We start from the raw sequence: 11395 nt of genomic DNA, 5'->3' as shown, positions 1-11395 counted from the left end.
CGGTCTCTGACAAATTCCAAAGGAAGAAAACACAACTGTAGACGCGTTAGCTCGATTGGCAAGCAGTAATGTAAGTGATAAGGCGAACTTGGTTCCTATCCAGTTCCTCGAAGAGCCTTGCATCACTGGCACGTAAGAAGTCAAAATGATTGATACTTCCCTAAACGGGATGACACCGATAGCCGCCTACCTCAACACTAGGGAACTCCCAGATAATCAGAATGAAGCTCAAAAGATGAGAAGGAAGGTTGCACGGTATATCATAGTAGAGGGAATTATGTACAGAAGAGGATTCTTGGTGCCATTGCTCAGATGTGTTACTCAAGAAGAAGCTGCACGACTCCTATCTGAGGTGCACGACAGATTCTATATAAATCATGCCGCCGGGCAAAGTTTATCTAAGAAAATTCTAAGGCAATGTTATTTCTGGCCAACGATGATTGAAGATTCAAAAGCATATGTTAAGAAATGTGACAAATGCCAGAGATTTTCAAAGATACCTATTGCTCCGCCTAACGAGTTAACTCAGATGTAAAGTCTGTGGCCCTTTGCCATTTGGGGAATTGACCTAATCGGACAATTACCCAAAGGCAAAGGAGGAGTGTAGTATGTAGTGGTAGCGGTTGATTATTTCACTAAGTGGATGGAAGTCGAACCACTCGCAACCATTACATCAAAGAAATTTCAAGACTTTATTGTGAAGAACACAATCTGATTGTTCGGATTGCCATGCAAAATAGTTTCAGATAATGGCAAGCAGTTTGACAGCCAATCCTTCACTGAATTTTGTGCGAACCATGGTATCATCAAAAGTTTCGCCGCAATGGCACATCCTCATGTGAATGGTCAATTTGAAGCAGTCAACAAGACCTTGAAGGATACACTAAAGAAAAAACTCGAAGATGCCAAAGGAAATCGGTCAGAAGAACTTCCTGAAGTTCTATGGTCCTAGCGAACAACTGAGAAAACAGTAACTGGACAGACCCCATTTGCTATGACATATGGATACGAAGCTATGGTGCTTGTAGAACTTGAGCCACCATCCCACAGAAGATTGACGTACAATCTAGATACCAATAACGTACTCCTGGCCGAATCACTTGACGAAATCAAAGAGAAGCGAACCACAGCAAACTTAAAGTTGATAGCCCATCAACAAAAAGTAGCTCGGTATTTCAACAAACAAGTGAATGCTCGGAAATTCTTCGTGGGAGATATGGTACTAAGAAGGGTATTTCTAAACACCAAAGACAGTACGACAGGTGTACTTGGACCTAACTGGGAAGGACCATATCAAGTGGTCGAAGTTCTTGAATCCGAAGCATACAAATTAGGTAAGTATGATGAAAAAATGCAACTTGTTCTAGTACCCCGGTATTGGAATGGGGAGCATTTAAGAAAATACTACCAATAAAGTACAAGGTCGGATGACCACACTAAGTACTAAAAGAACATTTACTTTTAAGTGAATGGCCTGCTAGTGTTGCAATATTTTGCACACGCAAGTGTACGTATCGTTTTAAGTAGTAAACTCACCAGGAGTGAGGTCGATCCCACAGGGAGTGTAGTTAAGTACGTTAAAATTAAACTTTTACTTCTATTTGGTTAAATAAAAATAAAGAAAGAATTAAAAATAAGAAACTAGTAAGAAGCAATTATTCAAGAAAATTGATAATTAATAAAAACTAGGGCTTCGACTTCAATTGTTTCAATTGATGATGCCCTAATATGATTATTTTCCTAAGGTTAATTTCTATGCAATAGCAGGTTTACTAATGTAATTTACAGTCTTCTCAGATATATAAATCTCAATTACAAGCAAACTTTCTACTCTCATGATAAATTTAACATGCAACAGGCATCAAACACAGAAACTCTATAAGCTATCTAAACCATATAGGTACTCTTGTCCTATATCAAAATTCAGTTCTATTTCACTATAGCATAATTGACACTCACTTCTCAGATCTCGCATTAAAATCATAGACAGTTAATTGGTGATCAGGCAATTAAAAGTAGTTAAGCACAAATGAAATAGAATACATAGAAATTAGGAGGAAAATAAATCATATTAAAACCATAAAACAATGTTAAACAATCTCCATCTAACCCTAATTAAATGTTTAGCTACTCATGTTCATTGAAGCACAATTACACATATTAACTTTAAGAAAAGAGATGAAAATAGAGAAGAGAAGAATGCTGAAAACCCTCTGAAGAATGCCTCCAATATTGCAGTTGATCTCTCCACTTTGCATCTGTATTCTCTCTTTTTTTTCTCTCTGAAATTGCTTGCTGAAATCAACTCCCTTCTTCCCTTTATATAGGCATTGAAGGCCTAAAAAGATGGAAAAAATGCACATGTTTAAATTCCCATTCGGATTTAAATTTTTGGAAACCTCAGACGAGATATTTTTTCTGCTGCGTCGACTGATAGTATTTTGGCCATAACTCTCTCGATATTTTAAGTTTTGACTTTTTCCAAAATCTAATCCGACGATAGTCAAATTCAGGCTTGAAGTTTCAGCTTTATTTTCTTGCACAACTTTCTCTATTTTAAATATCATCTTTTGTGAGATATTTTTATCTTTTTTTTCCATCTTTTTCTCTTATATTTTTCTCATCTTCTTTTATTTTAAATCTGCAAAAATAAAAGATAACAAGCGTAAAAATGCTCCAAACACGATTAAAACTAAATTAAAAATATACTAAACTTAATCTAAAATTAATACTAAAAATAACGTAATAGCTGGGCGGACTACGCTCAAAGGTTTCGACAAAAGAGAAAAAGTACTCAGGTCGAATGACCACCATTTAAAGTACAATCTCTTATTTCTGTAATTTGTTCTATTTCAAGTTAAGCTAAAAGATCATATTAGATCAAATAGCCCTTATGTAAGTTACTACGGTAACAAATACATTTTCGATCAATAAATGAATAAAGATGTTTATTTCAAAATTCAAACTGAGTCGAAATTATTAAGATGCTGCTAATTTACCATCCAATGCGTACAAAAGGTTGGGTCGAACCCAAAACCCCGAATAGATAAAAAGTATACTTGTAAGAAACAAGTGACCAAGAGTCATAAGTCTGCTCGGTCACTTGGGGGGCACATATAGTTATACAAAGCATTTGGTAAAGATAAAACAGCCACAATTGCACGATGGTTATAAACAGAGAATGAAATTCATTAAAGATAACCAAAGCACGTAATACCGAGATTAAAAGCTACCCAGTCAGCCTGTTGTCTATAAAATGAAAAATAATTCTAAGTTTAAAGACCGCTTGGCCGGTCGTGATGTCTTAAAAAAAGGCCTTATGGCCAAATAAGATATATAAAAAGAAAGATTAAAGAGAAGTAGTTAAACAGCTGGAGTCCTAGGCTCTTGGTTTGGATCTTTTGGGCCGGTAGGAGCTGGAGGATCTGTTGTTTGAATGGGAGGTACATCAACATTTTAGCCAGAGAAAGAAGGAGTCGCATCGGGCTCTCCATAAGCCACTTTGGAAGTGCAGAACTCGAGATACATGCCTTTGGCTTCACCCAAGTAATCAAAGTTTGCTTGAGGGTTAGCCTTCCAAAAGTCATAAAAGAGCTCAGGACCGGCTTGTTGGGTTTTATGCCCTAAATAAAACTCATTTCAATATAATCAGATTTACTTATTAATATAGATGAGAAATAACATTTAATGTTGCATGGTTCACATGATTTATTTCATGATTATATGTACATAATGTATAAATTCATCTGAAACCCTTTTCACATACTTGATCCTGTTTATTGTGCCGTCAACACATTGGAAAGTAAACATGACTATGTGAATAAAGTTTCCTAGATTTATCAGACATAAGATTTTACTGATATGATAATCTACAACAGAGTTTACTTGCATTTGGAGAAATGCTATGTTCTTTCAAGAGCATTGGTTAAAGTAAAGCTCAGGTTGGATGCATGGAGTATGCATCGGAAGGGACCGATATTGAACTTTGACTTAGATTTATTAAACTTACCGTAATATCTATTCAAGTCAATATCGCCTAGTTGAGCCTAGATCAAATGATCTTAATCCTGTTATGATTAGGCTCAATCTTGAAAGGCTATACGTGTTCTTTGATTTGTTAGTTAAGCTACTTTTAGGTCAGGGTGATACGTACATTTTGGAAACACGGTAGTGCAATTGAGTGGGAGAGCTATCATAAACATGGAATCTATAGCTTCTATCTGGCGATTAGTATGCAAAGGATGATCTCCTTCGAGCTTGGCCAAACGAACATAAATGGTGGAGTACTCATTTCACATAAGCTGAAATATCATTTATACGGGGTCAAGTGTTTTAAGGATAAAATACATTGTAGGGTGTAACGGTAATCTAATCCCTTTACAGTGTAGATCATTCATATAGAGGATCATTGATCAAATTAGGATTATAACAATGGATAACTAATGATGTGTCTATATGGTGGAACATATAGAGCATTCTATATAACTGAGAGTGCAATTCTAAGTTCTATGCATGGATTCAACGAAGAATTAATAAGTTAGTGAATTTTAGTAATAAATTCTTGATCTACTTATTGGAAGCTCGGTTATATAGACCCATGGTCCCCGCACTAGTTGAGATAATATTGCTTGTAAGACTCATATAATTGGTTTTGATTAAATAATTATAATTCTCAAATTAGACTATGTCTATTTGTGAAATTTTCACTAAGTAAGGGCAAAATTGTAAAGAAAGAGTTTATAGGGGCATATTTGTTAATTATGATACTTTGTATGGTTCAATTAATAAATATGATAAATGACAATATTATTTAATAATTATTTATAGTTATTAAATAGTTAGAATTGGCATTTAAATGGTTGAATTAGAAAATTGGCATTTTTGAGAAAATCAGATGCAGAAAAGATAAAACTGCAAAATTGCAAAAAGTGAGGCCCAAATCCACTTGTATAGGGCCCGCCACTTTTGTAGAAAATTTATACTGATGTTTTTATTATTTTAATGCCAAATAATTCAAACCTAACTCTAGTGGAATGCTATTAATAGATAGTGAAGGCTTCAAGAAAATTACAGTTAAATTTTCTACTTTTTCATTTAGAAAAAACTGGGCCTTCTCTCTCCCTATCTTTGGCCGAACCCACTCTCTCTCTCTTCCTCATTGAGATTTCAAAATTCTTAGTGTATGAGTAGTGCCCACACACAGCAAGTGATACCTCAATCATAGTGAGGAAGATCGTGAAGAAAGACTTTCAGCAAGAAGGAGGTTTCAGCATCAAAGATTCAGAGAAAGAGATCCAGGTTCAGATATTGATAATGCTCGCTACATAAAGGAATCAAGGGCTAGATATCTGAACGGAAGGAGTCATTATATTCTGCTGCACCCAATGTAAGGTTTCCTAAACTTTATATGTGTTTATTTCATCGTTTTAGAAAGTTCATATTTAGGGTGTTAATCAACATACTTGTGAGTAGATCTAAGATCCTGGTAAAATAAATTCCAAAAACTGGCCTCAGAGCCATGGTAATTGATTTACTTGCAAGAAATTTGGACTTTAAAACGATTGTTTGTTTGTTTTTGGATGGTATCATGTTGTATTGAGTGTTATTTAATGATTGATTGGTGTTTGTGAATTTTCGTTAAAAACAATTGAATATCTGCTTCTGAAATTATTTTTATTGGATAGCATGGAAAAAATTACGCAAGTTACTTTTTTACAGAAGTCAATTTCGATTTAATTTGAATTAGTTATGATTTTTTGAAAATTCGGAAAAATCGGAGTTGTGCTGAAATTTTCCTGCGATCGCGAAAACTGTCCGTACAACTCACAATTTTTTCGTTTTTCTTCGATTTTTCATGCTTTTTCATGGAATTAACTTCCGATTTTTTGTGTAGTTCTATATTTATACTATTACTATTCCTAATTCAATTCTAATTATCATTATGAATTAATTTAATATTTTTTAAATTTAATTCAAGATATTAGTGTAATTTGAATTTAAAAATAGTTAGTATCTATCTTATTTGCTTAATAATATATCTTATTTTTAAATTTGATTATATCTTATCTTATTTTTAAATTTAAGGTCAGATTTTAAATATTTTTAATTTTTTTTTAAAAAATAATTTGACCTTATTTAAATTTAAAATAAGATAACTATAATCATGTAATTTTAAAAAGATGTAAGATATTTTGCTAACTTTTAAATTTTGTTATTTTATTTATTTAAATTACATTTGAAATTTGAAAAAGATATTCATTTATCTTTTTTAATTTTTTATTTCATTTTTATTTATAAAATAACATTTAATTTTTAAAAGTAGTTAGCAAATTTTGAAATGATATTTAGGTTGGTTGAAACCTAATTTTTCAAAATTGTAGGTTTAATTTTAAATTTTCGAAAATAAATATTTTATTTATTTAATTAATTATTTCGAAATTATTTATTTATTTAAAATTAAATAAATCTTACATCCAACTATCCAGCTAACCTTGTTGCAGGAGTATGTGTTTTAGCTTGTTTGTAAGTTTTCAAAACCTATTATTACTTGATTGCAAATAGCCATGGTTACCTTTTGCCAGATCTAATGATCTGATGACTCCCTTGGTCAAGTAAATAATTTGTAACAGGTATATTTACAATCTTCTTTCATCTGTGTATGACCTAGCAACATGATAGGACCCATCCAAAGTGTGCCTGTGTGAGCCTATGTGTTTAATTTTATTATAGATGCATATAGGTTAATGTTGCTAAATAAAATATCATAGTTCTTGATAGATTTTATTTAGGCCCATTTAGATATTTGGGCTTAGTCAATTAATAACAGTTGTTCATTTTAAGGTTAAATTCCTCTCTTTTGGGCCTTGTGTGAGAGTTGGGAGCCATAGTAGTGGGTACGACATACTGAACCCAGCACCCCCTCACATGAACCACCCCAATTGTGAAGGCCCATTTGCTTGATTTGAATAACTGTACTAGGTTAATTAAACTTGTTTAACCTAATAAAATTGATTAGCAACATAATTAATTTTATTTATTTTGAAATTAATTTAAGAAAATTATAGTTTAAAGAATTTTTTATTCTAAGCTAAACTATATGTATTTTCTTGTATTTAATTAAATATAGAATTATAACCATCTAGATTCTTTCTGAAGCTTAATTTAAATTTTTCATTAAATATTCCTATTTAAGTTGATATTTAGTTATGTACAACTAACCAACTTAAATCTGAATATCTTTTGGATTTAAAATTTCAAAATTAAGTTGAGGAATTTCAGGCATTGGTTATTAAGATTCTTTAGATATTTTTTATAAGTTAATATCTTTTCGAATATTAACTTAAAATGGAATATTTTAGATATTTTTTAAGTTAATATCTTTTCGAATATTAACTTAAAATAGAATATTTTCAAATTAAGTGGTTACAACTTAATTTTTGATATTTAATTAAATTTAAATTTGAAAATATTTAAGTTCTAGATTTTTTCTAATACAACTTAAATTATATATTTTTCAAATTTTGTGGAAAAGATATGTAACACCCTAACTAGCATAGGCGTATTACGTGATTTTTAAACATGCTGTGCAGCTCGTTGTTAATCAACGAGGTTTATGGAAAACGTGATTAATTAAAATTTTTGCTTTTTAATTAAACTTGTAAAATATTTATACAAAAGACTCGGGATCCCGATTACAAAATCATTTACAAAAGTTTACTGTTTATACAAAATATTTGTCGCCTAGCGACTAGTTACAACAATAGCCTCGCTGTCCCGATGATCGTACGCTCCAGGCCTAACCGCCCCGACATGTACAATCTCCATAGGCTCGTTCACGGTCCATCAGCTCTAGCCTTGCCTTTACCTACACATAAACATAGCACTGTGAGTCGACAGACTCAGTAAGAACAGCATAATAATATTCATACATAAATCCCGGTCATGATCAGACGCCCATACCCCTGATCATAACCCTAACTGCCGTGTCCAACACGATACTGAGTCCCCCTAACTGCCGTGTCCAACACGGTACTGAGTTCTGAACGTTCATAAGGACGGTACTATTGACAAGTAACAGCCTGATCGGTCGAACCGGTCATACTCCGGTCATACTCCGGCTGTCGTACCGACGTGTTACAGTATCAGCCTGATCGGTCGAACCGGTCATACTCCGGCTGCAGGTCATACTCCAGCCTGTACCGACGTGATACGTCAAATAGTACGGAACCACCAACCTAAGTATCAGCCTAATCAGTCGAACCGATCGTACTCCAGCTGCTGGTCATACTCCAGCCTGTAGCGACGTGATACAGTGTCAGCCTAATCGGTCGAACCGGTCATACTCCGGCTTCTGGTCATACTCCAGCCTGTACCGACGTGACACAGTTGGATGGTTCGAAGCCAACATACATATCTAATGTAATCTAGCAGGCTTCCTACATGCACGCTAAACATGTAATCTACATATGCATACTGTTGTACTAATCTTACCTCGATTCCGAATTCAGGTGTGTCGGTCAACCTGACTGGAACTATCTGCGCGGCGGATTACAGGCTCCCATAAAAATCACAACACTATAAGTGATACGCTAAATCACTTCCCGGGGACTTAAATTAGGAACTAAAAGTTACCCTATCGATAAAAAGCATGGCAATACCCCAAATAACATAAAAACGAGGAAAACTAGCGTTCCTAAAAATTCCCCAACTGGTAGACCGGTTCTGCAACCGGAAATTCCGGTTCTGAGAATTCCTGGACCCTCATCCGGAATTCCGGTTGCACAACCAGAATTTCGGTTCCTCGCACGAATTTTTCAAAAATTCACCACTCAATCAAATCCAACCCAAATCACCTCAAACCTTCCAGACCTGTTCCATATAACCCAAATAACATTTCTAAAGCATTAAAATCACCCAGAATGCACAGAAATGAAAAACACCATGTGAGCTCCAAGCTTTGAGTTGAAACTCAAACTTGGCTAAAGCTCACTAACAGGCCTCAAAACTAGCTTAGAACTTCATAAACAAGCATAATAACACTGCAGAAAACTAACCCTAATTCATGCAAACACTACAGCCACAAATTTCGAAAATTCTCTTTGAAAACCAAACTTTGAGCTAAAACTTTCAATCTAAAAATCAAAGCAATTAACATGAATTACACTAGCTCTAATCTACTTAAAACAACAGGATTAAACCTCAGAAATCAATCCATAAACACAGCAGCAACAATGAACCAAAACTAAACATGCAACCTATCCATTTTCCTCAAAAATTCAAGAAAGCATAAAAGAAAGCTAAAGGAAACATACCAACAACTTATGATCACAAATTTAGATTGAAACTAGCTTTAAACTAGCTTGAAATCCCAAGAAAATGGCCAGCTTCTTGCTGCTCCAAGAGGGCCGAAATAGAGAGAGAGTTGAGAGAAAAAGATGGTTTTCCTTTGAATTTTTTCTAACTTTCTAATTTTTTAAAACTTTGAAAAATGAAGGTAAGGAAATCATTATATTCATTTCAGCCAACAAAATATATTAAAACACATAATAACTTATTTTCTAAGTCCACTAAAGGACAAAATATCATTGGGGCAAAAAGACCATTTTGCCCCTCCACATTAAAATAACATAAATAACACTAAAGGGGTATTTTTGGGAAATTCTAAATTCTCGGCCATTCCCGACATTCCCAATGTCTAATAAACCGTCCAAACTACTAACATACTAAGTTGTGATTTTACTGAGCCAAACACCGAGTTCCATGATACCGGGCACCGGAAATGCAAAATTATGAAAACTACTAAATGACATAAAAATGCACCTCTGAATTCAATAATAACAGTATAAATAATTATTTAAATAGCTATAAATAATTTCATAATTAAACGTGATTAACTGCTAATTTCTAAATTAAACTAAGCGGTCTTTACAACTATCCCCCCCTTAAAAGGATTTCGTCCCCGAAATCTAACCTGAATAACTCTGGATATTGAGCTCCCATATCTGACTCTAGCTCCCAGGTGGCTTCCTCCACCTTGCTGTTTCTCCAGAGACCTTTGACCAATGCTATGGTCTTATTCCGAAGGACTTTATCCTTTCTATCCAGGATCTGCACTGGCTGCTCTTCATAAGTCATATCTGGTTGCAGTTCTAGGCTCTCATAACTAAGTATATGAGAGGGATCTGAAACGTATTTTCTCAACATCGAGACGTGGATTACGTTATGAACTGCTGATAAAGCTGGAGGCAACGCTAACCGGTATGCCACTTGACCTATCTTCTCGAGAATCTCGAAAGGTCCTCTAAATCTAGGGCATAACTTGCCTCTCTTCCCGAAACGTTTGATCCCCTTCATTGGAGATACTCGTAAAAACACATGGTCCCCTACTTGGAACTCAACATCTCTGCGTTTCGGATCTGCATAACTTTTCTGTCTACTCTGTGAGGCAAGCATTCTAGCTTTTATCTTCTCTATTGCCTCATTGGTCCGTTGCACTGACTCCGGACCTAAATACTTTCTCTCCCCTTTCTCATCCCAGTGAATGGGAGATCTACACTTCCTACCAAATAACAGTTCATAGGGAGCCATCCTATCGTACTCTGATAACTGTTGTTGTAAGAAAATTCTATCAACGGTAGATATTTATTCCATGAAGTCTTACAATCTCTCTGACATACAATTCTGCCAACTGATCCACTGTAAATGTTGTTCTAACTGGCAGAAAATGAGCAGATTTCGTGAATCGATCCACCACTACCCAGATGGAATCAAACAAACCCGTGGTCCTAGGTAACCCGACCACAAAATCCATCGTGATATCTTCCCACTTCCATTCTGGTAGGGTTAGAGGCTGCAACAACCCTGTTGGTCTCTGATGTTCAGCCTTAATCTGCTGACAAGTGAGGCATCTCGATACGAATTCTACTAAATTCTTCTTCATACCGCTCCACCAGACGTACGGTTTAAGATCTTGGTACATCTTAGTGGTGCCGGGATGCAGAGAATACGGGGTAGAATGAGCCTACACAAAGATCTCATTCCTGAGTTCCAAAATATTCGGAACACAAACCCTAGCTTTATACAGAAGCATCCCGTTGTCTGACACTGAAAACTCCCTGACTTGACTAGCCAAAACCTCATCTCTGATCTTCATTAACTCTGGATTCGTCATCTGAGCGGGTTTAATTCTTTCCAACAGATCAGATTGCAGCGTTAAGTTGTGAAGCTGACCTACGACAACCTCAATGCTGGATCTAACCATATCCTGTGCTAGCTAAGGCGAGATCTGAACCATACTAGTTACTTGTCCGGGACCCTTTCTACTCAGGGCATCGGCCACTGCATTGGCCTTCCCAGGGTGATAGAGAATCTCACAGTCGTAATCTTTCACTAATTC

This window comes from Cannabis sativa, chromosome 5 (genome assembly GCF_029168945.1).
Source record: "Cannabis sativa cultivar Pink pepper isolate KNU-18-1 chromosome 5, ASM2916894v1, whole genome shotgun sequence".
Lineage (NCBI taxonomy): Eukaryota > Viridiplantae > Streptophyta > Magnoliopsida > Rosales > Cannabaceae > Cannabis > Cannabis sativa.
Note: the sequence above shows the minus strand (reverse complement) of the source record.